The 26256-nt window shown below is 44.3% G+C and overlaps 1 long non-coding RNA gene across 1 annotated transcript in view; it reads right to left on the reverse strand.

Moving 5' to 3' along the window:
- Positions 1-26256, reverse strand: part of LOC149869999 (uncharacterized) — a 92174-nt gene that overhangs the window by 16443 nt on the left and 49475 nt on the right. The window contains exon 2 of the long non-coding RNA XR_016440413.1: positions 20874-21106. This is a non-coding gene — a long non-coding RNA (uncharacterized LOC149869999). The remainder of the gene's footprint in view (positions 1-20873; positions 21107-26256) is intronic.

Raw genomic sequence — 26256 nt, forward strand, 5'->3', positions numbered from 1 at the left:
TTGCAGTTCTGATTGCAATAGGAAACACTCCTGCTTACAGACGGACAGGATTTACAAGATAGAGGGCACTGTCCCCAAAGCCTGAGAGTAGATTTCCCTCTTTCCCACATGGAAACAGAAACTCATTCCCCAAAACTGGAGAGCTCCCACTCACGTCACAATCTACTTGTATCACTGATTCATCCTTTCACATTCATCCTTCCCTTTAAAGAGATCCAGTTACGTTAGATCTGACCTATCCCCTGACAGGAGTCTTGTTATTTCTTGGACACCAATCCACAAAAATGCACTTTGTATAAACAATTTTTATATAAATAGTGGTCAAAATCTCTTACCTATGTGTTGGTATATGTTGTATTGCTTATATTATGCATATTATTTCAACCAAAGCCCTTTGCACTTCAGTGATTGGTCTGTAATCTCCAGGATGAGACAAAGCAGATGTCTTAAAGGCCACAGCAAATACTAGCCTAGGACTGAAAAATGTAAAAGCAAGCAGAAAGTCTCTTTGGCTGTTTTTGAGTGGGCAACATTATGAAGTGGTGCAGGAGTTCTTCACTGAGCAGAAGAGCTCAGTGTTTTATTCCCATAAGAAAGATCAGCTGTATCATTGTATTGTTCTTTAACATGATGCTAAAGACATTTATCTGTAATGAATTACAGAAAAAAAAGCTGCCTGGGCAATGGGCATATGACACAGTTATACCACTGTAATTGGCTTCTTTAAAGTGGTTTTAAAAAAAAGAGATACACACATGTACAGCCCTGTACAGTTCTAACTTACTCAAATATAGTGTAGATTTACTCTGGGGAAGTCAAGGATAAAATTATACCAGTGTAAATTACACCAGTGTAAGTGTCATGCATCTCCAGATTATCTCAGGGAAGCTTTGTTCAAAGCAAACCATTGCTTCCTGTCTCCCTTGCCATCTAGTGGAGAGAGACAAAAATTGTGCTAGCACCATGTCCCTAGCATGGGTGAGCTAGACCGCTCTGGATTGGTTTGTAAGGGCTTCGTTACACAGTAATTTTGGGCAGCTACTGGAGCTCCTAACACCTTAATTATTTGCACATTAACAACTGAAACTAGTTTTAATCACTTTTTTGGTGGCTCACAGTTATGCCACTCCAGGGGAGGATTATCTCTCGTCTGTGCTACCCAGCTCATGTTACAATCAGGTGGAGCCACTCTAGGCTACACCTTAATGTAAACTCCCAACCCATCCCCCCTTCTCTCAGATAGGGCCCACTGCTTCCCTCCACCCTCCCCAGCACCCCAGATCCCTGCTCACTGACCCTTTCTCCCCTGCCCCCACTTACTTGTAGTTGCCTGCACTGTCTGTCCTAGGAGGGCAGGCATGGAAGGGTTAACCTGCCTGCTACTGCTGCTGCTGTGCTCTGGGCAGGCTCAGGCCAGAAAAGAGCAGCAGCAGGGCAGGCAGGTTAATCCTCCCACGCCTGTTCCCCTGAGACAGATAGTGCAGGTAGCCACAAGCTAGGCATGGATGGGGGGAAGGAGCGGGAGCAGGGGGGAAGTTGCTGGCCTGAAAATATGACTTCTCCAAACTCGAGCTAGCACTAACACCGATCAACATTTGAGCAACTCACAGTATAACATGTAACACTCGGCACGTCTACACAAGATGCTATGTCACCATAGCGACAAGCGACATAGCAACTTAACTACGGTGACATAGAGTTGGCAGGCACCAACTTTGATGCCGATGCTATTACGCAGTAGCAACAAGCTATTGCTACTGCACAAGAGGGTTGGAAAAGTCCCTTGTGCCACTGGGACTGCAGAGTAACACCTGCGTAGTCGGGGGAACGTGTACATGTGCCCACTGGTATACAACAAACAGGCATAACAATACCAGTGTGACCACATCGTATGCCAAGACCTTCAGTGAAAGATCGACACCACTTCCAACTTCCTTTTGAGTCTTTCTTGTACGTTTGCTGACGAAGTAGTGATCAAGCCTAGCCAAGTGATTTCCTATAACTTCTGGGATAATGCTAGATCATACACCTCAGTTATATCATTACCTCTTGTTGGGGGATAGCAAAAACTACTGATATTTCACTTTCATAAACATGGTTTTGTTTCATTCTTTCTCCTTTAGCTTCACTGGTTGCAACTGCCAAAAAAAGGCTTAAGGGTTTAGACACCTTTATGCTAAAATGGGAAGGTATTTCTAAATCCTGCTAGGTCAGATATGCAATGGTTAATATCAAATGGCAAGAAGCCCATCATGGCCAGTTCCTATGTCCTGTCCAACAGGCAATGGCATTCTCTGATTGCACATGGGAATCCATGTACCTCAAACAACATTTTTGTCTCAGACTAAACTGTATAAATTTGCTTTCAAAAAGATAATATCTTCCTCTCTGTTTTTTCCATTGCTCAATTAACTATTGTTTTGCTCAGCATGCCTTTATTCAAAAGTTCATTAATAGATCACATCTTGGGATGCATTCAGGACTGTATGATACCCTGACATTAATCTTTTTGAATAACATCATTAATATCATTTACCCTCTAAATGCATTCATTGTGTGCTCCAAGCTAGTATAAAACTTCGTTTCATGTTATTGAATGAATGCATCCAGTTTAAATGATTACAATGCATGTCTGCATAATTTTGCTGTTATTTGCATCCTATTTATTTATATCATTTGTCAGACATTATTAGAATTTGTCTATGAGCATATTGGTCCTTTTTTTACTGTGAAATGATCAACACAGACTAAATCATAATGGTTTTTACTCAGGCTAGCCTCCTCATGAAGTCAAAGGGAGCTATGCCAGAATGAGGACTGTAGGGCCCAGGAGAGCAAGATGCCCTAGTAGTTACTAGCATGAAAGCTCTCTATTTTATTTGAGGATGCTGCATGGAATATCACAGTCCAGAGCTCACTGAAGTTAATGCAAAGTCTCCCACTGAATTCAGGAGTTACAGACGCAGGACTATGTTTGGACTGCTTAGCACTAATCCTTCTTATAACAAAACTCCCATTTTTCTGCCACAGAAGACTCACTGAACCTCCCCGAGTCAGGACACAGGTGCTGCTGATCCTTTCTTCATGAACTCAGAAAACTGGGAAGCGGGTCCCTCTCCCTGAAAGTTTCCTGGCTCTGGAAGACTGTCCTTTCTGCCCACCCTACATTAGCATACATGACGAAGAATGCCTCACTTCCAAAAACTTGTCTGATTATCCCAGTCATGCTGTTGGTCCAATGAGAGATATTCCCCAAAAAATCCTTGCCTTTTGCACAAGTACATCAATCATTTTTCCATGTATGTTTCCAGGCTGTTTTGCTTCCCTGTATCAAGGCCAAATGGAAAGGGCGCTGCACTGGGACTCAGAAGATGTGGATTATATTTCTGGATTGTGTTGTGCGATATCATCACAAGCCATTTCATCTTTTGGTGTCTCAATATCTCCAGAGAGAGTCAATAGAGACTGAAGACCTCTGGTTATAGGTGGGACAAGTGGATAGATGTCAATTCACAAAATAGGCTAATATTGTCCACTGAAGGTAGATTTTCAAAGAGCTTGACACCATATCAGAGCCAGATTTTTGATACTGCTTTGCAACCAGCAGCTCCCATTGAGACTTACAGCCAGACTGCCCAAAGGCCTCAGCCTAGGCACAAGTGACATTTAACTTAACTAAAGGTGTTTTTACACGTGCTCCAGGAGTGTGTGTGTGTGGGGGGGTCACTTTAATTAGAGCAGCTGCAAGAACCGCTTTAATTAAAATGTCCACAGGGTCTTGTGTATCAGTTTCTCCGTTCAATGGGCTTTAGTTAAAGTGCCCCATTGCCATTTTAAAGCACAGGGATGCTGATACACAAGACACAGACGCCGGCTGGAGTGCACTAATTAGCACTTTCTAGCAGACTCAGTTAATCAAGTCTGCTCTGACGTGCTGTTTTTACAGCACATTGGAGCAGTCTTGTGGCACGTCTGCAAACACCCACTGGAGAGAAACACACTTTTTCCCCCATTGTATTTACAAATGTTATCCCCTTGTTTTCTCACTCTTTACACTTGGCTATATGCATATTGCTGCTGCTTTAATTTTGTTTTAAAGAGTAGGAAAAGGAGAGAGGAGAGATCATTTCACTGATAGGCATCCTGGCTTTGTAAAGGACAAACAGTGGGCTAGACTCACTCCTGCAGCCCAAAGCGGGGCCTAGCTAGCTGCAGATTCCTACTCCAGCTGTGTGCGCGGAGGAAATAGTCCTGTAGGTGTATCCTGCCAGGAGATGGCAGTGTTAGAATTTATCTGGATTTCCAAAGGAGGCAGTCCAGCAACTGCAACTCTGGAGGACAGTCACTGAGACATACTTAGCTGAGTCAGCCTGAAGTCAAGTAGAAGGCAGGGTAGATTTTCATCTCATAAACTAACCAAAGTAGAGAGAGATATCTACACATAGCACAAGCTTTCATCACCAGATTGGAACAGCCCTCTACCTACTCCTGACTCAAGCCAACCTAGGAGTTGTGCTGGCTGGTTCATGGGCCCCACCGGAGAGCTTGGAAGGCAGATATCTTACACTACTCTCGTTCCTGGACAACTTCTTTCCTTTCTCCCTCAGGAACCCAGAACCTGGATCTTGCCTGCAAACAGGGCCCAGTGGGCACATCTCCCCCATCCATTAATGCACTCTTTCTGTACCTCCAATGTGAGGTCCTAAATTAGGCTGCAGTGATGCGCAGTAGCACAAGCACATGCTTTTTAGGTGACGCTTAACGTGCAGTAGCCTATTTTACTGTGCATTAGGGTAATAGCATGTTTTCTTACGCAATGCTTTAACACACAGTAAATAGGCTACTTTACATTAACGCACACGTGTAGATGCACCCAATGTGTACAATGGTCACTGTGAGGGGTGAACCAATGATGTACAAATGCTTTCTACAGAGCATAATCATGTGGGCTGGGTGAGCAGGAATAGCATCTTACCCATCTCACTGTTATGGGCATCCCGTGTTCTTCAAGTGATTTTTCATAGTAAGGAGATCTGGCAATAGAGGCACAGGCATCAGCCTACCTGGTTCTCCCATAGATGTTTCCTGTGACCTCAAGTCATCTCTCCATGCCTCAGTTTCACCTCTTTAAATAGGGAGAATGGTGTTTTCTTGCTTCTACACGTCAGTGAAACTCTGTAGGCCAAGGACTGTACAGAGCCGAACAGACTGGATGCTCCACTCTCTACACTACAATGCTAGAAATGATTACTAATACTGAATGGGGCGGGACTTGAGCTCTGCATAGCTCATGCTTGCTAGCTCATCCTATGCACATCAAGACTCCTACCTCACAATATTTACTTAGCAGCAAAAGTGGATGAGACTGGCGCATCAATATGAAAGGAGAACTTGACAGATTTAAGCATGCTGACACGTACCAGTGAGGAATATTACAACATTTGCTTGTATTAAAGCTCAGTCACACCTCACCCCCAGGCCACACCAATCCTCCCACTCGCTAGAAATGCATGTTGCAGAGGTAGGCTCCACACCGACTGCAAACAACATGCCCAGCTGCTAAATTCCTTTAGCTGCTTTTCCCAAATCTTCCTCCAAAGGTCTGTCCCTGACTCCTCTGCCTGTTTGTCTCTCTCTCCCTCCATCTTCCTTCTCTCAGCCGTGGGAACAGACTTCATCACTTGAGAAAAATGCCCTTTTCATACCCCCTGCTGGTGCTTGAAGCAGACAAAAAAATGAAGCCTTTTGAGCAGAGAATCCTTGTCAGGACAAGAAATAATACTGACCTCAGTGAGGACGGCATGTACCACCAAAGAGGTGGTTCAGGCTGCGTGCACTTTAGCCAGCTGCCTGAACGATTACAATACAGTATAGAATATATGTAATATAATTTCCTCCTCCCCCCCACATTTGCATTTAATACAATGGCTTTGGACCACACATTATAAAAAATGAAGTCCTGGCACTTGGCTTTCATTACATGTCTCATTATTGCTCTAACGTTCTATCTTCTCAATGCAAAAGGAGTAATTTGTCTCCTGCTTAATAGGTTCCTCAGCCTTCACTCTCCCTATTACAAATTTGCCCTTTTTTAAATAATAACACCTCTGTATAACATGCAGAACTTTCCACTCACATGGGTGGTCTCTCGTAATGAAGGTGGAATATCTGGGAACAAAATTTTACTGCCCTTTTCTCCTAATTGAGTTTTTCCAGTATTTGGGATAGTTCCTTCTACCAATTAGCCGGTTGTGTTGTTAGCTGAAGGGAACTAGTGCTTCTTCAGGCCTCTGACAGAGGTTTACAGTAGGCACAATTATGCATAGTCAAGTTTATGCGAGAAAATTACCCCTTTGTCCCCTAAAAGATCAGAAAGAACCCTATTGTGAGACAAGTATTTCTCATGGAAATATACTGAAAAGGCCTCATAAGTTTCTATATTTCAAATATGAAGGAAGTGGGCAGAGCTTCCAAATATAAAAATCCCAGAAAACTAAAGCCTATGGCTGAACTAGGGAGAGCAAAGCAGAATAGTGGAAAAATCAGGAGATTTCCAAGCAGGGTTGGACAGTTGATATGTATAACTAGAATAGCCAGTTAACAACATTGGGGGGTGTATATTAAACCTGGTGCTTGCAGGTATAAGCCTCTCTCTAACTAACAAGGACCGAAGTGAGACCTAACATTGGAAAGTAGGGGTCAGATTATCCAACCTGCCTATTGTGGTGTTCTTACCTCTTCCTCTAGAGCAGGGGTAGGCAACCCCCACATGGGTGCCAAAGTGTGGCATTCAAAGACATTTTGCTTGGCACGAATGCCTCTCAGTGGATGGCAGAGAAGGGGCCAGGGCTGTATGGCCACAGGGATCAGGCCCTTTGGGGCTCCCCCACCATCCACCCCCGGCACACCAACATCTTACAAGTTGAAGTTGTGGGTGTTTTTGGCACTCTGCCCAAAAACGTGGCTGACCCCTGCTCTAAAGTATCCGATACCCACTAGAATGGAGGGTGAAGAACAAGTTCTGCTACTGGGCCCTTGCAAAGATTTCCTTTCCTCATTCTGCCTCTAGCAAGTTTCTTCACAGAAGAGAAAACATAGCACACAGCATGCAGAGCTGTTAAGGAAAAATCAGTTAGAAACAAGGCCTGATCACAGTAATATGGAGCTCCAGGCACATCAAGAAATGGGTCGGCTCCTGGACTTCCATTAGAGTGGCAATGGTAGGGGGGACACTTGTCCCGACCACAAGCAGCAGCAGGATTCTCCTTTGTCCCCTCAGAGGCAAGGTTCCCCTCAGTACTTACTCCTCAGTACTCCTCTACCAGGGAAGCTGCATTGGTTTGGGTGCGTACGAGCAGTACAAACCCCGCCCGGCCACCAATTCTTAAGAGTTAATACCCTATTGAGGAGTATGGTGCACTTAGACCTCCCAAAGCTAATAAGGGTACAGCTCATGGAGTCTTCTGGCAAAAATATATGACTATTTCAGAGACCAAGACTAATGAGGGAGCTGTCTTGTACCAGGAGGCAAGAGCAATCACTCAAAATATTAGAGACATATAGAACTAAATCAGCCCCAGAGGAACAAAGACACTTTCTGGGTAAAATTACATTACAGAAAGGAGAGGAAAAAAACTTGGACTAGTCTAAATCAGAGCTAAAGATGAATGAGGCCTTTGCCAGATAACCTAATATGCAGATACCCTGGTGATGACGGATACATGTATGAATGCCCACATGCTACCCCCTAGGACGGGGTAGACAACTTTTTGCTGCAGCTGGCTGCTTCCTCCAACCTCCAAAAGGGCATCTGCCCTTACCCACACTGCTAATCCAAGCTCTGGCCTAAGATAATGCCTCTGAAATTTTCTTGAGGAAAGCAGGTGGAGAGCTTCTGGTCAGAACCTGCTAAAAAAAAAATTCTCCCAACCATTTTAAATAAAATATGCCAAGTTGTGGAAAATGAAAAATTTCCACAGAAATCTAATGCAAATAAAGAAGCCCTTTTTTGCAAATCTCTAGTTGGTCTTATAAAAGACCTCTACCATGAGTTCTGACTACTTTTGCCTGTAGACCAATACAGCTACAACCTGTATCCCTGAAATATGGAAGATATTGAATTTCACCATTTTTTTTAAATGAAAATTTTATTGTTTTACAAGAAAGAAGCAAAATTCAATGCCTGGAAACTTGAAAGCTGACACCCTTGCTCCTGCTTTTCATTTTTGACCTAAAGTGTGCATTTTCACAAAGCACAGACCTGCCTCAACACAAGAGAAATTCCTTGCCCAGGAGAGCATTCCATCACCCCATCCTCCTGCGAAACATGAAACACCATAACCAGAAAGATACATAATTCAACATCCTGCTTGCCATCAGCCAGCTTTCAGGTAAACAGACTGCTCTAACTTTTATCTAAGCCCAATTGGCACAAAATGAACTTTTCCAACCAGGAGAGTTTACAACACCTTCAGCTCTTCTGTGACATATGAATTTTCATTTCCATCTAGGAGAAATTTTACAATCTTTGCATTCTCCCATGCCTGAAGAAGGGTGAGTGTACCCAAAAGCTTGCAAATAAAACAATTTTTTTATAAATATCTAGTTGGTCTAATAAAAGATATTGTCTCTACCATGAGTTCTCATTCATAGAAATCTAACGTTTTCAGGAAAAAAAATTCTTTAAGTCTAGGATAGCCTTCAGCCAAATTCTTCTGGCAGAAGGCATTATGCTGAAGGATAGCCAGCATGGTTTCATTGTGGGCAGGTCATGTCTGACCAACCTTGTCTCCTACAATCAAGTAACAAACCGCTTAGATGTGGGAGTTGTAGTTGATGTCATATACTTGGATTTTAAAAAGGCCTTCTATATGGTCTCCCATGGTGCTCTTATAAAAAAACTGGGAGATTGTAGGCTGGCAGAATCCATGGTCAGGTGGGTTGGGAACTGGCTAAGGTGTCGAACCCAGAGAGAGTTAGTGGACAGCTCTGTGTCCCTCAGGGTTCAGTTCTGGGTCCCATGCTGCTCAACATCTTTATCAATGATTTAGATGAGGATGTGGAAAGCACGCTGGCCAAGTTTGTGGATGATACTAAGCTATGGGGGAAAGAAGTCATGGTAGGGGATTGGATGTGGACCTGGACAAGCTGGAAAGGTGGGTGGAGCAGAACCAGATGCAATTCCAGAAGGACAAAAGCAGAGTGCTTCATCTGGGAAGAAGTAACCAGTGACATGAATACACATTAGGAGGAGATGTCCTGGCCAGAATGATGGCTGAAAGGGACCTCGGGGTTATGGTTGATCACAGGATGAAGATGAGCTTCCAGTGTGATGCTGTGGTCAATGGAGCTAACAGCATATTGGGATGCATTAGCCAATGTGTCACAAGCAGGACTAAGGAAGTCTACTTGGTGCTGGTGAGACCCCAGATAGAGTCCAGTTCTGGACGCTGTGCTTCAAAAAAGACATGGAGAATCTTGACACGGTCCAGAGAAGGAGCACAAGAATGATTACGGGCCCAGAGGACAAACTTTGTGAGGAAAGGCCAAAGGATCTGGGACTGTTCAGCCTAGGGTAGAGAAGGCTAAGGGGGGACTTGGTGGCCATCAGTAAGTATGTAAGAGGTGAATATTGGGAGCTGGGAAAAAAACTGTTCACTACGGTGCCCCAGGGGACGATAAGGAGCAATGGCCATAAACTGTTAGAGGATGGTTTCAGGTTAGATGTAAGGAAGAACTTCTTTACGGTAAGGGTGACCAGAATCTGGAAGACTTCCCAGGGAGGTGGTGAAGTCCCCAACCTTGGAGGTCTTCAAGAGCAGACTGGACAGACACCTTGTTGGGATCATTTGATCTCAGCAGTATTCCTGCCCAGGGAAGGGGGGTTGGGCTCAATGATCCTCTGAGGCCCCTTCCAGCCCTTAATTTTTACAATAGAATATAATTTCTGGCCTGTTCTGATATGGCACACAGCCATACACCTGGATTTCATGCCTCTCAGCTGAGTTCCCTAACCATTAATCTACCGGCTCCTTGGGAAGGGAATGTGTTGAGGCTCGCTCTCTATTGTATTTTTTCCCCCTGAAACAAATTGAAATGTCAAATTCTACCACATCGGAATGAAAACCTTGATATGGTTTGCAAAACAGGATTCCTGTTTCCCAGCCAGCTATATGTCTGGTCTACGGTAACAGTACTGAATAGAGCCATCCGCGGCACTCTGCAAGAGAACAAGCAACTGTGACTGGAAGATACTGGCAGAGAGAGTTACCCGTACGTTATCTAGTACAGTCAACTTTGTGAAAGGGAAACCTCCGAAAAAAATTAAAGGGTTGGAGTCTCAGCCAGTGTAAACTGGAGTATACAAAGCTATGTCCATTTCATACTAGCTAAAGCTCTAATCCTAAATACAAGAAAGCACATAAGGCCATGTTCACATCTAGAGCTGTTATTTTATTCACTTGGGGAAAGGTCTACATAAAATGGGGTGGGGCTACTTTTAATGACATTCTTTTGAACATGGGGAAACCTATACCTCAAGCTTGGATCTAGATAACTAACCGTGAATAGGGCATTTTGAAGATAATTTTGTTAAATTGTCCCACTTCCTCTGTTTTTTTTTAGATGAATCCCTGGAAACACTGAGGCTGTGGACATACGACATGTTAATACCAGTTAAATCTACATCACTCTAGTGTAAAAAAAGACGTGGACAGATCAGTCAAACCCTGATCTATGCCCAGTCTAGTTGATAATTATTCTGCCCATGTAATTTCAACCTCTTGGTGTCCATCCCAAAGCAGCCGTTTCCTACAGACAAGTGGGCACTTACATACTCCCTTGCCACCTGGTGGCAAAGCTAGTAACAGCCACCTACTGTGCGAATTACTCCAGGATAGCTGGACATCTGTCTGCACTCAATCCCAGAGCAAAATAACTTGGTGAAGAAAACTGATGTAACTAAATTGTGCCCATGCCGTAACACAATACCACCCAGGCCTAGAAGGAGTTTTATAGGAGAGGTGGAAGCAAGGCAAATTCAGGGGCTAATAGTCTACTGCTAGCATTAACAATTGCAAAAAGAAACATTTTAATGTACAGCACAATGTAAATGTATCAGAACTGAGGGCCTTAAGAAAATAAGGTTGTTACAGATCTTCAAGATTTAATGGATATTTGAGATTCAGATTTTAATTGAGAAATTCAGACTTCAAGACGAGGCTGTCCAACTGGCGCATGTGGGCCCCAGGGGATTACATTGCAGTCCTGGGCTCCTGCCCAGCTGCTACTCCCCACATCACTCTGGCTGCAACAGCAAATGGAGTCTCCAGGCTCCTCCCTCTGGCTTTTGCTGCCTGCCCCTGCCCCAAGAGGCCAGGACAGGGCAGCCTGGAATGGCCTGGAGAGATGAGGGGGATCCTGGGACTGTATGGCTGCACAGTTCAGTGGTTGGGGTGATGAGGGCATGCAGTGAAGATAGGAGTGGGGTCACTAATGTGCAGTGCAGCTGTGGATGGGGTTGTAGGTGCACAGTTCAATGAGTGAAGAGGTTTCCACATGCTAAGGTGGGAGGTATTGAGGGGGGGAAGCCTTTCGCTTACCTTAGTTCAGTCCAGGCAGGTAGGGTACATCTCTTGTTCCCCATAGTTGTGGTCTGAGGACCATCAGTGGTCTGTGGAGCAGTCCCTAGTGGCCCACATTGAGTGGGCTGGTGCGCACAGCTGGCTCATGCTCTTGTTTTCCAAGTGAAGCAGAACTGAAGAGAGGTAGAGTGGGTGGATGTTGTGCTCAGTCACGTGCACAGAGCTAACAGTCAGTAATTTAATAGCAACAACTAGAAGTCCTGTTGTCCTGACTATAAACACACAGAGAAAAAATACATGCCCCTAAGGGCTTTCAAGCTAAATAGAAAACAAGGAAGCATTATTGTCTCTATTCTAGAGTTGGAGGACTATGGCTGTACCTACTCTGACTCTCTGGTAAGCCTGGGAATATCACCAAAAACTAAGTCCCACCCATTCAATCACAAAATCTAAATCAGCCTCTATGAGATCCTGTGTGCAACTTGGCATCAAACTGATTAGATTCTTGGTGTAAAGTTAAAGAGGAATAGGAAATAACCCCAGTATCTTAAAACCAGAACTAGTTCCAAGAAAATGAGATAAAGAGCTGATGGTACCTTAAATGGACAGAGGAAGAGATGTGTAAAACAGGGTAAGTTGAGACAGTAGTTGCCTGCAAAAAAATGCAGTTTGTCAAGGACCCTAATCAGGCAGACCAGCCTAGTTTAATTATCTAGGCAGCCACATCCACCTTGTTAATTAACTAACTGGCTTCCTGATTGGCTGCTGGGAGTGCTATCCACTGTGACCACCTACTTTAGCCCCAGCTGTGGCAGTAGACTCCCAGCCCAGACAGCAGTACCGACCCCAGCCTGCTCTGTCAAACCTCCTGGCTCCTGACACCAATTTTGTTCTGTTCACAGGCTTTGACCTGTGGATTATTCCTTGGATTTGGTAATTTGACAACTGATTTCAAACACCAACCATGGTCTGTGTTTTGAACTCTGCCCCTGGATTCCCCTCTGATCCTGGAAATTCGGCTCCCAGACCCTGTCCCCTGCCTTTGCTCAGTGGCCTAACCATTAGGCAAAACCACCTACAACCCAGCCCCTTTCAGTTTGCTAGGATAAAAGAAGCTGGGAGACCATTTTCAATGGAAGTACTGATCTCATACATGCAAAAGTAGGTTTTTCACTTCCAAAACCCATCAAGTTGAAGCTATTTACCAATTTTTTCCCTCTGATTCCAAATGTGTTGGCCAAATCTGCAGGAGATAATTCCAGGAAATGATGGAAATGTAAGGGAAGCATCATTAATGTGTGTAGCATAGAAATACTTTATAGGTCAGAAGGTTTGGACAAATTATTCTGGATCTTTAGCTGAAGTACATAAGATTGCTATAGCCTTAGTGTAGTTAATGGAGTTATACAAGACCCAGACTGGTATACTCATTACCAGGGATATGGGTTTTCTGTTTGCTGCAAAGAAACCTAGATTTTCTCCTTTAACAGAGGAAAAAACAGGAATCCATGGGTTTCCCCTTACAGGCTGGCAGAGTTCAAACATTAAAACCAACTGCCTTGGAAGGGCAGCAGCATTTCTGTTCAGGCACCACTGAGGAAGTCCATTGTGTTCATGGCTCATTATATTCTACCTGATTCCTGCTAATCTCTCTTTATTCCATAGGTGTTCATGACCATATTTCCTTGTTATCCTTTCTCTTAGTATTCCACTTTTCAAGCTATCCTTTCTTCTGCAGTGTTGCTGCCTGTTAGCCATTCCTAGCAATGTCTCTCTTCTCTTCCACAGCCCCGCAGACTATTTTAAGTTCAAGCTAAAAATCCTAACTCAGGATGATAATATTAATTCAGGTGTAGAAATGACGGGTGAAGTATTGGAGGCACTGTCAAGATGCTCAAGAAAACTAGATTTTCTTCTACAAATCTGAATAAGATGTGCACAGTTAACTATAATGACTATAGGACTAGCAAAAGCAATATCTTTTGCCTATTTTGACCATGTTTTGCTGAATGTGTTCATTTTTTTTTAATTGACTAGTTAATCTACCAAATTAGTAAACATGCCAATAAAGCTATTTCTATTCGCATTGGCCTTAAACTGAATAATATAGCGCTAGGTCCATAGCTTATTAGTAAAGCTTCTAGTTTCTCATTAACTGGAGAAAAAGATGTTGCCTTATATGGGATGATGCACCACACAATCTGCACCCCACTTTTCAGAATCCTAGATCCATCTCAGTTTGAATATGCATGAAAACTATAAAAGGCCCAACTTGAAAAAAGTAACTATAAAAATCACTGCCCTACGGTTTGCCATTTGGCATGACTTGCTGTGGCAATTAATGTTCTACATACTTCTGGCACACACCTCTCTCCAGGGTAAAATATTTGCTACCCAGGCCTGTCCCAGAATGGACTGCATAGCAAAAAACAGGCAAATGTTTCAATGTGAGCAAGAGCTCCTTAGTAATCGTATAAAAGTTGGAGATGCATTAGGTGGGAGGAAAATACTGCAGAAGCACAGATGTAATAGCATTTCTTTCACTTTATTCACAATAACAGAAAACAATGATGGCCCTGGCACTGAGTTCAGTCCAGCACAAACTTGCCTTGTTTCCCATTGCATTTGATCTTTGCGCTCCCGTGTGCAGTCTTGCTTTAGCCCATATACCCATGTCTGGCAGATCCTTATGCACAGGAGTCTCTCTAGGAAAGTCAGATTATTCTGATGATGACCATTATCTAGTATTTGGAATGCAGTAGCACCTGGGAGCCCCTGTCAAGGAGTAAGGTCCTGTTGTGTTAGGTGCTGAAAAACACAAGAGCATGTCTACATGAGATGTTTACTGCAAAGATGACTAATATGCTCTACAACAGAAGGTCCCCGCTCCTTGACAGGTGGTCCCAAGGCCAGCACCAGTGGGGCCCAGAGCAGGGCACAGGCTGGCAAGGGTCTGTGAAGCTGGGCTGGGCTGCACCAGCAGGGAGAGGGGGGAGCTGGCCTGGCTCCATAGAGGCCCTGCCACCCAGGACCCTGTACCCCTGCTGCCCTGCTCTGGGCCCTGATGGTGCTGGCCCTGGGATATGGGTGCAGGCCCTGCTCCTGCACCCGCTCACTCCCAGTGCCCCTCCAGCCTTGTGGTAGAGGCAGGGGGCAGCACGCAGCCCCAACTCCTTACTCGGCAGCAGAGAAGGAGCTGGTGCTGAGCGTAGGGAAAATTGGCCCCTTGCCCATCCTGTGGCACACACTCCCTGCTGCAGCCGCTTGCAGCCCACGCAGGGCTGTCCTGAGTAGGCACAGGCAGCCCCAGGCAAGCTGCAAGCGGCTAGCCCCAAACTGGAGCACCCTCATGTCCAAGCTAGCCCCTCTACAGCATGTTGTGGGTCCCTTACTGAATGGAGGAGGCAACCTTGTGACAGGGGATGCAGAAAAGGCTGAAGTGCTCAATGCCTTTTTTGCTTCAGTCTTCACAGGCAAGGTCATCTCACAGACTACTGCACCAGGCAGCGCAGTTTGGGGAGGAGATAAGCAGCCCTCAGTGCTGAAAGAACAGGCTAAGGACTAGATTTCATAGACATTAGGGCTGGAAGGGACCTCACAAGATCATCAGGTCCAGCCCCCTGCCCAAGGGGCAGGAAGTCAGATAAGGTCAAAGGATCCCAGCAAGGTAACCATCCAAATGTTTCTTAAAGGTGCCCAGAAAAGGTGCTTGCACCACCTCTGGGGGGGAGTATATTCTAGGCCTTGGGGGCTCGGACACTATAGAAGTTTTTCCTTATGTCCAGTCTAAAACAGTCATACAGGAGTTCGCAACAACTGGACATTGTCATCCCTTGGGGTGCTCTGGTGAACAGGCGTTCCCCCAGATCCTGATGCACACCCCTTATGTACTTATAGGCTGCCACCAAGTCACCCTTGAGCATGTGCTTCTCCAGACTGAAGAGTCCCATTGCTCGCAGCTTCCCTTCATAAAGCCTGTTCTCTTGCCCTCTGATCATGCACATGGCTGTCCTCTGGAGTTAGAAACAATGGACGTGTACAAGTTCAGGGGGTCAGATGCACCCGAGAGTACTGAGAGAGTTGGCTGATATAAATGCAGAGCCACTGGCCATCATCTTTGAAAACTCATGGCAATCAGGAGAGTTCCTGGATGATTGAAAAGGGGCAATCATGGTGTCCATATTTAAGAAAAAGAAATAGGAGGATCCAGGGAACTACAGACCAGTCATCCTCACCTCAGTCCCTGGAAAAATCATGGAGCAGATCCTTAAGGCATCCATTACTAAGCACTTGGAGGACTAAAAGGTGACTAGGAATGGTCAGCATGGTTTCACCAAGTCATGCCTGACCAACCTGATTGCCTTCATTGATGTGATGACTGGCTCTGTGGATGTGGGGAGACAAGTGAATGTGGTGTACCTTGATTTTAGCAAGGCTTTTGATACAGTCTCCTACAATATTCTCTCAGGCAAACTAAGGAAGTATGGGCTGGATGAATGGATTATAAGGTGAACAGAAAACTGGCTGGAGCATCGGGTTTAGAGGGTAATAGTCAATGGCTTGATGTCTACTTGGCAGGCCGGTATCAAGTGGAGTGCCCCAGGGGGCGGTTCTGGGGCCAGTTTTGTTCAATGTCTTCATCAGTGACATGGAAGATGGCATAGAGTGCACCCTCAGCAAGTCTGCAGATGACACCAAGCTGGGGAGAATAGTAGGTACGCTGGAAGACAGAGCTAGGATTCAGAGTGACCTAGATAAATTGAAGGATTAAGCCAAAAGGAACCTCATGAGGTTAAACAGGGACAAGCGCAAAGCCCTACACTTAGAACAGGACAAGCCAATACACATGTACAGGTTGGGGAAACACTGGCCAAGCAGCAGCTCTGCAGAAAAGGACCTGGGTGTTACAGTGGACAATAAGCTGACTATGAGCCAGCAGTGTGCCCTTGTTGCCAAGAAGGCTAACGGCAGCCTGGGCTGCATTGGTAGGTGTGGTGCCAGTAGGTCAAAGGAAGTGATTCTTCCCCTCTGTTCAGCACTGGTGAGGCCACATCTGCAGTACTGTGTCCAGTTTTGGGCTCCTCACTACAGAAAGGATGTGGACAAGTTGGAGACAGCCCAGCGGAGGGCAATAATAAGTGAGGGGGCTGGAGGACGTGATTTATGAAGAAAGACTGAGGGAACTGGGTTTATTTAATCTAGAAAGAGGAGACTGAGGTGGGATTTAACAGCAGCTTTCGACTACCTGAAAGAGGGGTTCAAAAGAGGATCTGTTCTCAGCGGTGGCAGATGACAGAACAAGGAGCAATGGGATCAAGTTGCAGCAAGGGACATTTAGATTAGATATTAGAAGAATTTTCTCACTAGGAGGGTAGTAAAACACTGGAACAAGTTACCCAGAGAGGTGGTGGAAACTCCATCCTTGGAGGTTTTCAAAACCCAGACAGAGAAAGCTTTGGCTGGGATGATCTAGTTGGGGATGGTCCTGATTTGAGCAGAGGGTTGGACTAGATGACCTCCTGAGGTCCCTTCCAACCCTAACTTTCTATGATTCTACGAACCAGGCCAGAGCATCCCCAGGCCAGCCTCTGCAAAAAAAGGTTGAGAGGGGAACTTGTGGCCGCCTACAAATTCATCCCGGGGGTGCAGCAAGGAATACAGCTGTTTACCAGGGCACCTGTTGGAGTCACTAGGAACAACTGATGGTGAGCAGATTTAGGTTAGGCATCAGGAAGAACTTCTTTATGGTAAGGGTTACCAAAATCTGGAATGGGCTTCCACGGGAGGTGGTGCTCTCCCCTACTTTGGGGGTCTTTCAGAGAAGGCTGGACATGCACCTGGATAGGGTCATCTGACCCCAGCCCCAGCACTCTTCCTTGGCTAGGCAAGGGGTTGGACTTGATGATCTGTTGAGGTCCTTCCAGCCCCAGCATCTATGAATCTATAAATCTATGAAGGCCACAGAGAGTGGGACCAAGGTCAGAACTGGAATCATCTTTTATTATTTCCTTCTTACCACACATTGCACTGCAAGGTCTCTGAAGGCAGTTCAAAGACCATCCTACTGGTCTTGGATAAGGCTTGAGATATGCAAAGTCAGTCTCCCTATTGACTCTCCTTGGTCATCTCACATAGTAGCCAGCACCCTGACTAGTATTAATGCTTGCTAGTATCAGAGATAATTCTATCAATTGCCATTGCCTCAGGAAAGCACTGTTGCAAGGCACATGGCATTTTCAATTCCCATGACAGCCAATGGGCACTAGGTTTGTGTAGCACCTTACAAGCCAAATTGAGTATGAGCCCTGGCTCTTGACACTTCTTGAGAATGGGCAAAGTGTGACAGGGCTTGAGATTTCCTGTAAGTGTAGCATGTGCATACGCTGCATAATATCATTCTTCATAAACCCCACAGTTGTATGGACCACAATCACTTTTTTTTAGAGGAATCTAGCTTTTTGGAAAATAATAGATCAATAAAATGCATTACCTTATGTTCATAGTAACAAGAAACCAATGGAAGTTTATAGCCAATCAATCCACTTAACTCTGCTAACACAGTAAACTACCACTGGGGTTATAAATTATTGAGCTGAGTCTGCAGTATTAAAATGTCACCCAAAATCAATTGCTACCTCAATTAGACTGTTAGCTGTCAACGGCTTTGTTAAATAACAAACCAACAGTTAGCATCTGAAAGGGACCGAGAGTCTCAGGGCTTGCACCTTCATTATTTCTCCGGCTGCTTGAATGGAGCAGAATTTCACTTCTGTGATAATTCACAGGAGTGGGGGGCTAGGAAACAGAAACTCTACTGGAAATTAAATCAAGCCTTCCCCACAAAAACACATAAATTCTCCAAGTTAATCATGTCAAATAATGGGCCCCATTGACTTCAATGGGAGTTCGGGATGTACAAGGAATGCAGGGTCAAGAATCATTTATCACTGACCTTTCTAAGTAGGTAAGTGCTCCTGCAGCCTACACAGACTGGGTTGTCCACTATGTGCCCAGCAACATCAGTATCTATTTATACACGCTGCTCATGACCTCTGCGGAGCCCTCCATTTACTCTCTGTGGAGCAGCAGGAGGAGGAGCCATGCTGCTAAGAGGCCAGAAAGGGCATGAAACCCAGCGCACTGCCCTTGGCCTTTGGGTTGTGCCGGCACTTGGGATTGTTATGGAGATCCCCTCTACCTGATGGTCAGCTCCTTTATTTCCTTCAATGGTGTGATATCAATGCATTCCAGTGAAGGAGGGGGAGTGAGCATCCTGGGGGGAAGCCAGGGGCAGGGAGACATGAAGTCAAAGACACTGCAGGACAGAGATGAAATGCTTAAAATACATCCAAACAAAACCAGGACAGCTAGAGGACAAAGGGTGTGAGCTTCCTCAGAGAGACACCTGGACTAGAGCTGCAGCTGGAAAAGAGGGGCTTTGCACCACCCATGACAAATTACCCGGCAGTCAGATGGGGTAACCTGGCAAAGCTTCAACTTCAGTGGCACCATCCTGATTTAAACCACATGAGCAGCTGACCCAAACTATTTTTAAAAATACAGAACAGAGAAGAAGTCACCCATAAAGTGCAACTTTTATCCCCAGAGGTATTTAGGTGCCCAGTGAGATTCCAAAGAGGTTTAAGCAGGTGTGCTTACAAGTCAGTGGGTGTTAGCACTTCCGATTAGTTGGGCTCTTTTGAAAATAGGTTCCTTGTAATATCTGGTATAGGCACTTACATTCCTGTGAAACTCTGGGCTTAATTTTTCTCTGTTTCAGCTCCCATCAATGAAGTAGAGGCCACTAGCAGTCCCCTAATGCCGAGGGTGTTATGAAGATCAATACGTTAAGGTATGCCCAGTACTGAGATACCATCAAGGTACCTAAGAAAGTTGGTAGTAATGTAACAAGCACATAAATAGTGCTACACCTGTTTTTCTAGCTGCATCATGGAAAGGTAGAGCAACGTGTCCAAGGTGACCTAGAGAATCAGTAGCAGAGCCAGAAATATCTCCCAGGAGTTCTCATTTCCATTTTCTTGTTCCCTCCACTAAACTAGCCATAAGGAAAAGAACATAACCTAGACATAAAACACGCTAACATCAGTCAAAATGCAACAGCAAATCTTGCACTGCTCTAGTCCAGCAAAGCATTTACTGTCCTCTGGTTTGCCGTTATTTATATGTGCAATCCCGCCCTTCCCTGCAGGTGACTATTTAGCACCTCTGTGTGAGGAGAGTAAAAGCGCTGATAATCATTCCCCTTTCTGTAGCAGAGTTAGTTTTAACCTACTAATGTAATTACCATAATTTAGTGCTGTTGTATCTTCACGCCCAACGTTAAACATTAACCCCCAGTCCCACCACCCACTGCTGAAGGCATCTGTTGCAATCATGTAGAATACATTTCGTATTTAGGGTGATGAAATCCATACAGCAGGCCAGGCTGTGCTGTGTCAGGAACAGAGAAAAGTAGAAAATGTCTGTGCAGAGGCCATTTCAAAATCCCCCTTTCATTTTGGCTTTTAGAACTTCTGTTACCGAAGTTTGGCACAGTGAAGTGCAAAATCTTTTCTCCAGCCCTAGGATTCAGAAGGCAGAGAGGTTTCCTTGATGATCAACCTTGTTAGCTCCAAGGACCTATTCTTTTGGCAACCTTATTGTGTGGCAAGAAGAAAGAAAAAGTGAGTTCTTGGAAGTAAAGACCCTCCCTCTGTTCAGGTTTGAATAAAGAGAGGGTCACTGCTTCCCAAGGCTCTCTCTCTCTTTTCCTTTTCTTTGGCCACATAAATAGAAGAGGAACACCACCCCAAAAGCTGAATAAATCAAACTGGGATCAATACACCAAAGCTTTTGCAAAACATGAAGCTCACATACGCTGCCGTATATATACTTCTTTAATCTTACTCAGCAAGCCATGAAATTGTGTGCTTCCTTGTCTTCACAAGGTTTGCATCCCCTCTCACATAAGTAACATTTTTCTTTTTTGTGAGAGACTAGAGAATGATCATTTAAAAAAAACCCCTGACAATGGATTGGTGATGGGAAAATTCTTAGAGGTGCCAACAGGGACATTATTTTGGCTTTACTGGGACCAGTACAAAGCTTACGGGGATTCAACCCTACTGGAATCAATAAAGCTTCACTCATTTACCAGAGCCGGGAGTTTGGCCCAGCATTCTCAGGTCCCAGTTCTGACAGGCACTACTCACTGCCTTTTCCCTCAACAACACATGAAGAATATTGCTATGCCACTGAAACCAAACATGAGGAAAGGGATCAAAATCTGACCTTTAATTTACAAATAGATGGAAATTCTAATTCCAATCCTCTTCCTTTTGAAGGACTTGCCAGCTGTGCTCTTGTTTCTTTTCACAGCTCACTTTTTCAATTGGAGGAAGGTTACCAATGTTCCCAAGCCACTAGTGAACTCCACAACAGTCACACCTTCCACGCTGATTGGAACATTTTCTTCAAAAATGGCAGCTTCCCACTTCTTCTCAAAGTCCTCCCTCTCGGCATGCCTCGAAGAAAAGGAAGGTAAAGTGTCTCATTCGTTATTTTTAAATGACATAAAGTATTAGATAATGCATGCAACTGCATTTATTTCATTACATTCCACTTTCCCGCCCCCAGTTTGTTACTAATAATAAAAGGTTGACAACGTCTTTGTTTGCTCCCCGCAATGGAATCAAGGCCATTGTTATTATTTATATAGAGTAGTAACTAGCAGCTCCAGAATAGATCAAGGCCAGATTGTGCTAAGGTTTGTAGGCAAGGAGCAATTCCCAGGACCAATAACTTATAAGTAAGGTAAACAAAAAGCCTGAGCCTGAATCGATTCAATCTTTGCAGGCTAGGCTAACCTGACTAGGCTGAACTGGTTTGAAACTGGACAGACATTCTCTCTGGACTGAGAAAATGCAGGCACATGCCTGCAGTGGCTCAGGCTAGAAGCTGGGGGGGTGCTAGAGCAACGTCCCTTCCCTTCTGCAGGGAGCTGAGCAGAGGAGGGGCACAGCCAGGCCCTGGCAGGACTCTCTCATTAGGGAGGTCTGCTTGCATGGTCCCAGGCTTTTTCCCCATCACTGCTCAAGGGGCAGGAGTGGTGCCAGCCCCCAGCCCCAGGCTAGCACCCTGAGGCAAGGGGGGTGTGCAGTACATACACCTGTTGATGATACAGAGCTTTTCAATCTCCCTCCCTGCTTTGTCATACTGTCTGCAGCAAACTGACAGGTGAGCAAGCCAGCCTGGGGGCTGATAACAGTCTTTATCACCCGATTAGCAAAACAATAGCCTCTCTCCACATTACTTCAAACTTCTTAAACAGTTTACTGGCTGACCTGTTGATTAGCTCCAAAAACCCCTAATCAGTCACTGATCTGTCTGCCTATCCCACTGAAATTGCATAGAGACATGCACACAGACACCTCTCAGCATTAGCAAGTATATCACATGCTGGCTATGGTCCATGCTGTGGTAGAGAGGAGGAAGGGATCTCCACTTAAGCAGCAAATGGGGGGAGAATGGGGGATGGGGGGTATGGTTAAGCCAGCAGACCCTGCTGTGCCTGTAAGTCTGTGCCAAGCTGCAGCCAGGGAGAAGAGGGGAAGGGCCAGCTCTGCTGTGGAACAGAGTCCCTCCCATCCCAGAGAGCATGCCAGGATGCTGGGGGACTCTTATTTAACTTAAACCAGCAAGGGGGCTGGGACAGACATTGCATAAACCAGTTTAAGCCCAATCAGTTAAGTCTGATACTACATTCAACCAGGTGTATCTCAAACCCGTTTCAGCCATTTTCAAACTGGTTGATGTGCACTGAACATTTGTTCTGTTACAGGTTTAAACCAGTTTCTGATCACGTAAACTGGTTTATGTGTAATGTCTGCCCTTAGCCTGTATTACTTGCTGTGTAATTCCCTGCTGTGTAAGTAAATGCTATGTAACTCCCTACTGGCTCTGTCACTGGTCAGGAGCAGTGAGGTGGAGGGTAACCCCTTCCTTATCAGAGCATCCTGCCAGGACCTGGCCATGCTTCTCCCCAGCTCAGCACTCTAGAAGGGAAGGGAGGGCTGCTCTAGCACCCCCCTGGCTTCTAGTCTGAGCCACTGCAGGCATGTGCCTACATTTCTTCAGTCCAGAGGGTATGTCTGTACAATTACAAACTGATTCAACCTAGCCAGGTTAAACTAACCTGCAAAGATTGAATCAATTCAGGCTCAGGCTTTTTGAATGTCTGTCCCTAGCCAAATAGACTACCTATAATCTAGCCACTTCTATCTTATATTTTTAACTTAGATGGTCAGATAACAGATTGCAAGTTAATTCTAGTTATCTGAACATCCAGGAGAACAGCAGAGAATACATTCCTAAGCTGGTCATCTTTGCAGTGGGGAAGTCATAGAAATCATGGAAAGATTGGCTAGAAGGGGTCTCAGTAGGCCAGTGATTCTCAATTAGGATGCTGAGGTACCCTAGGGTGCCTTGAGATCCTCTCAGGGGTGCCATGGAGTACCACCCAATGTTAGTAGTGTTAGGCAAACATAATTCACAAGATCTATTATTTTTCAGTATTCAAAAATAGAGTGAAAACAAAGCTGACATTTTCCAAGAGGTGCCTTGGAAAATCTAATAGTGAAATGCAGAAAAGATACAAATGACTAAACGGTACAAATAAGGCATATCAGGCAACTGATTAAACATTTATAAAGTGCACATTTCTCTAAATGCATAAAAATCTTACTGATATTTGAAAGCAACTTCACTGTAAAATTTCTAAGTCCTAAAGTCTTTAAAAAGCCTCTAACAGGTTGGCAGCCTGCTAGGGAAAAAGGACTTCTCACCTAGGTTACAAATGAAGTTTTAAAAGAGCTCTTATCTTAGCACATCTGCAAATAAGGCTATTCAGCAAGAACTGTAGTTCAGACCAGAAGAGCACAGGTTCTGAATTGAACCCAGGTTTTTATACTCCATGGCTTGGGTACAATAGCAAAAACTTACTGAATAAGGTAAAAAAATTAAAAGCATTTCTGTTATTTTAATTAATATTCATATGCCTAGTTTTATTTTACATCTCAGCTATAGCTTGTCTAAAATTAGCCTTTGCAAACCACTAAATTTACTCTAAGCAATCTTTAGTGAGATCTTTAACCTATTATTTTTTCTATTCCATCTTCCTTGAATTTTCTAAAATGACTCACAATTGGTGATATCCTCTGGCCTGATCATTTTCTTTGCCTCTTCTTCTTTTAGCCATACTTTGGGTAAGTGAAGGCAAGCAAGTGCTACACCATATGACAATTAAACAGCTTCAGGTCTACTTTAGTCTACATACTGAAACAGGCCTTCTAGTCCAGCCCATGCTTTGAGGTAGGACCAAACATGCATAGACCATCCCTAGAAGATATTTAATTCAGCTGTTCTTAAATATCTCAAATGAAGGGAAGTTTAGAAAAGAGACACTTGAGAAGGGATGTAATAAGGGTTCACAAAATACTAAATGGTGAAGAGAAAGCATATTAGGATATATTATTTACTGCCTTTTACAATACAAGGACTAGGGGGTCAGAAAATTAAATGAGTAGGTAGTAAGTTTAAAGCTACTAAAACAAAGGTTTTTTTTACACAGTAATTAAAGTGTGGAACTCATTACCCACAAGATGTTGTGTAAGTTGACAATTTAACCAGATTCAAAAATGGATTGGACAATTTCTTGGAGGAAAGGTGCATCAGTAACTATTGAACATGAGAGTTAGGGGTACAGCCTTTGAATCAGCACTTCCTAGACCTTAAATGCTGAAGGTGCAAATGGGAGAGGAGCAAGAGAAAAACTCTAGTCATATTCTATTTGCTCTCTCTTTCAGAATCTACTCTGCCACTGTGTGACATAGGACACCAAGCATGATGCACCTATGGTCTGACCCAATAAATGGTAGTTCTTATGTTCTTACAGGTAACCTGATAGTTAGAAAGCTTTTCCTAATATCCAACCTAAATCTTCCTTGATATAAATTCAACAAATTATTCTTTTCCTAGCCCCAGAGGACATGGAGAACAAGTTAACATTTTCCTCTTTATAACAACCATTTACATGTTTGAAAACTGTTATCATGTTTCCCTCTTAGACCTCTTTTTGTGCAATTAAGATATCCAGCTCCTTTAGCCTTTCCTCGTATGTTCTAAACCTCTTGTCCTTCATACTGGTCTACTCTGGCCAGGATTACCAAACCAAGAAAAAATTTACAGACAGTCTGCAAACTTTTTACTGATGGCCATACTTTTTTTACTGACCTATATTTTAAGTTTGTAGACTAGCAGCAAAAAAATAAAAATCTTGCTTTGGTAACTTGTCTTGACTGAAACAATGGTTTTACACCATGCTTCCTGTCCTCCCATCCTAGACTTACCCCTGCCAAACTTGCCTCCACATCCTGATACAGACCCCCAAAGAAGGACTGTTTGCCTACCTGCAACACAGTAGTGTTACAGGCAGGTGGCAGGACCCAGCAGCAACAGAAGTACCACATGGCTGGTGCCAGGAGGTTCTGGAAGCTCCTGTGGGCTACAGAGTTCTGACAGTTCTCCATGCAGGGTGCTCTGAGTGGCTTAGTGTTTTTACAGATGGCTCCATGTTTTTACAGACTACAGACAGGTGTTTTCAGCTTTGATTTTTACAGACAGTTGGCAACACTGTATCTGGTCCTCTCTCTGATTTATCTATAACCTTCATATATTGTGGTCCCCCAAAATTGACACACAGCACCCACAGAGCCATGACATCTGGCCTGTAGGGCTCCTAGAGGAGTTGAGAGTTCAGAGGCAGGGTGAGCAGGGCCAGGGGTCACTGGTGAAAACTGGGGATGTGTTGGCAAAGAGAGGCAAGTGATGGCAGTGTCAACCACTGAGCCACTGCTGCTTGTCTCACTGCCACATGTGGGTCCAGATTCATCCTGCAGGGAGCCCCACAAACCAGATCTAGCTCAAGGAGTGAAACAAGCTGGACACCCTGGTATAGAATAGCTGAATAACTATCCCTAATGTCTTAGATATGACTATCCTGTCAAACCATTCCAGACTCACATTCGTCATAATATTGTTGACTTGTATTCAGTTTTTGGTCCTCTATTACTCCCAGATCCTCCCTCACCAGATATTTCTTATTTTGTACTTGTGCCTTTGATTTTTCCTTCCTAAGTGCAGCACTTTGCCCTTGTCTTTATTAAATTTTATCTTATTGATTTCAGACCATTTCTCCAATTTATCAAGACCATTGTGAATTCTGATCCTGTCCTCTGAAATGCTTTCAACAGCCCCAGCTGGATGTCAACTGCAAAATGTATGAATGTACTGCCTATTCCATTACCCAAATCATTAATAAAAATATTGAATAGTACTGAGCTCAACATCCTGGGGGGTCCCTTCCTGATACAGCCCCCCAGTTTGATATCAAGCCTCTGATAATACTCTTTGAGACTGGCTTTTGAAAGAATTGTGCACCCACCTCACAATCATTTCTTTCAGATCACCTTCCCTGGTTTGCTTATGAGAATGCCACATAGCTCTGTGTCAAATCTTTTCTCCACTCTGGGATTTAAATCCCTTTCTCTCTGCAGGAACTTCTCAAATCACTCTTGGAAAGTCATAGTAAATGTGGGTAACACTGGCAAAATAAAGC

This window comes from Crocodylus siamensis, chromosome 2 (assembly GCF_052110815.1).
Source record: "Crocodylus siamensis isolate JL-2025a chromosome 2, ASM5211081v1, whole genome shotgun sequence".
Taxonomy (NCBI): domain Eukaryota; kingdom Metazoa; phylum Chordata; order Crocodylia; family Crocodylidae; genus Crocodylus; species Crocodylus siamensis.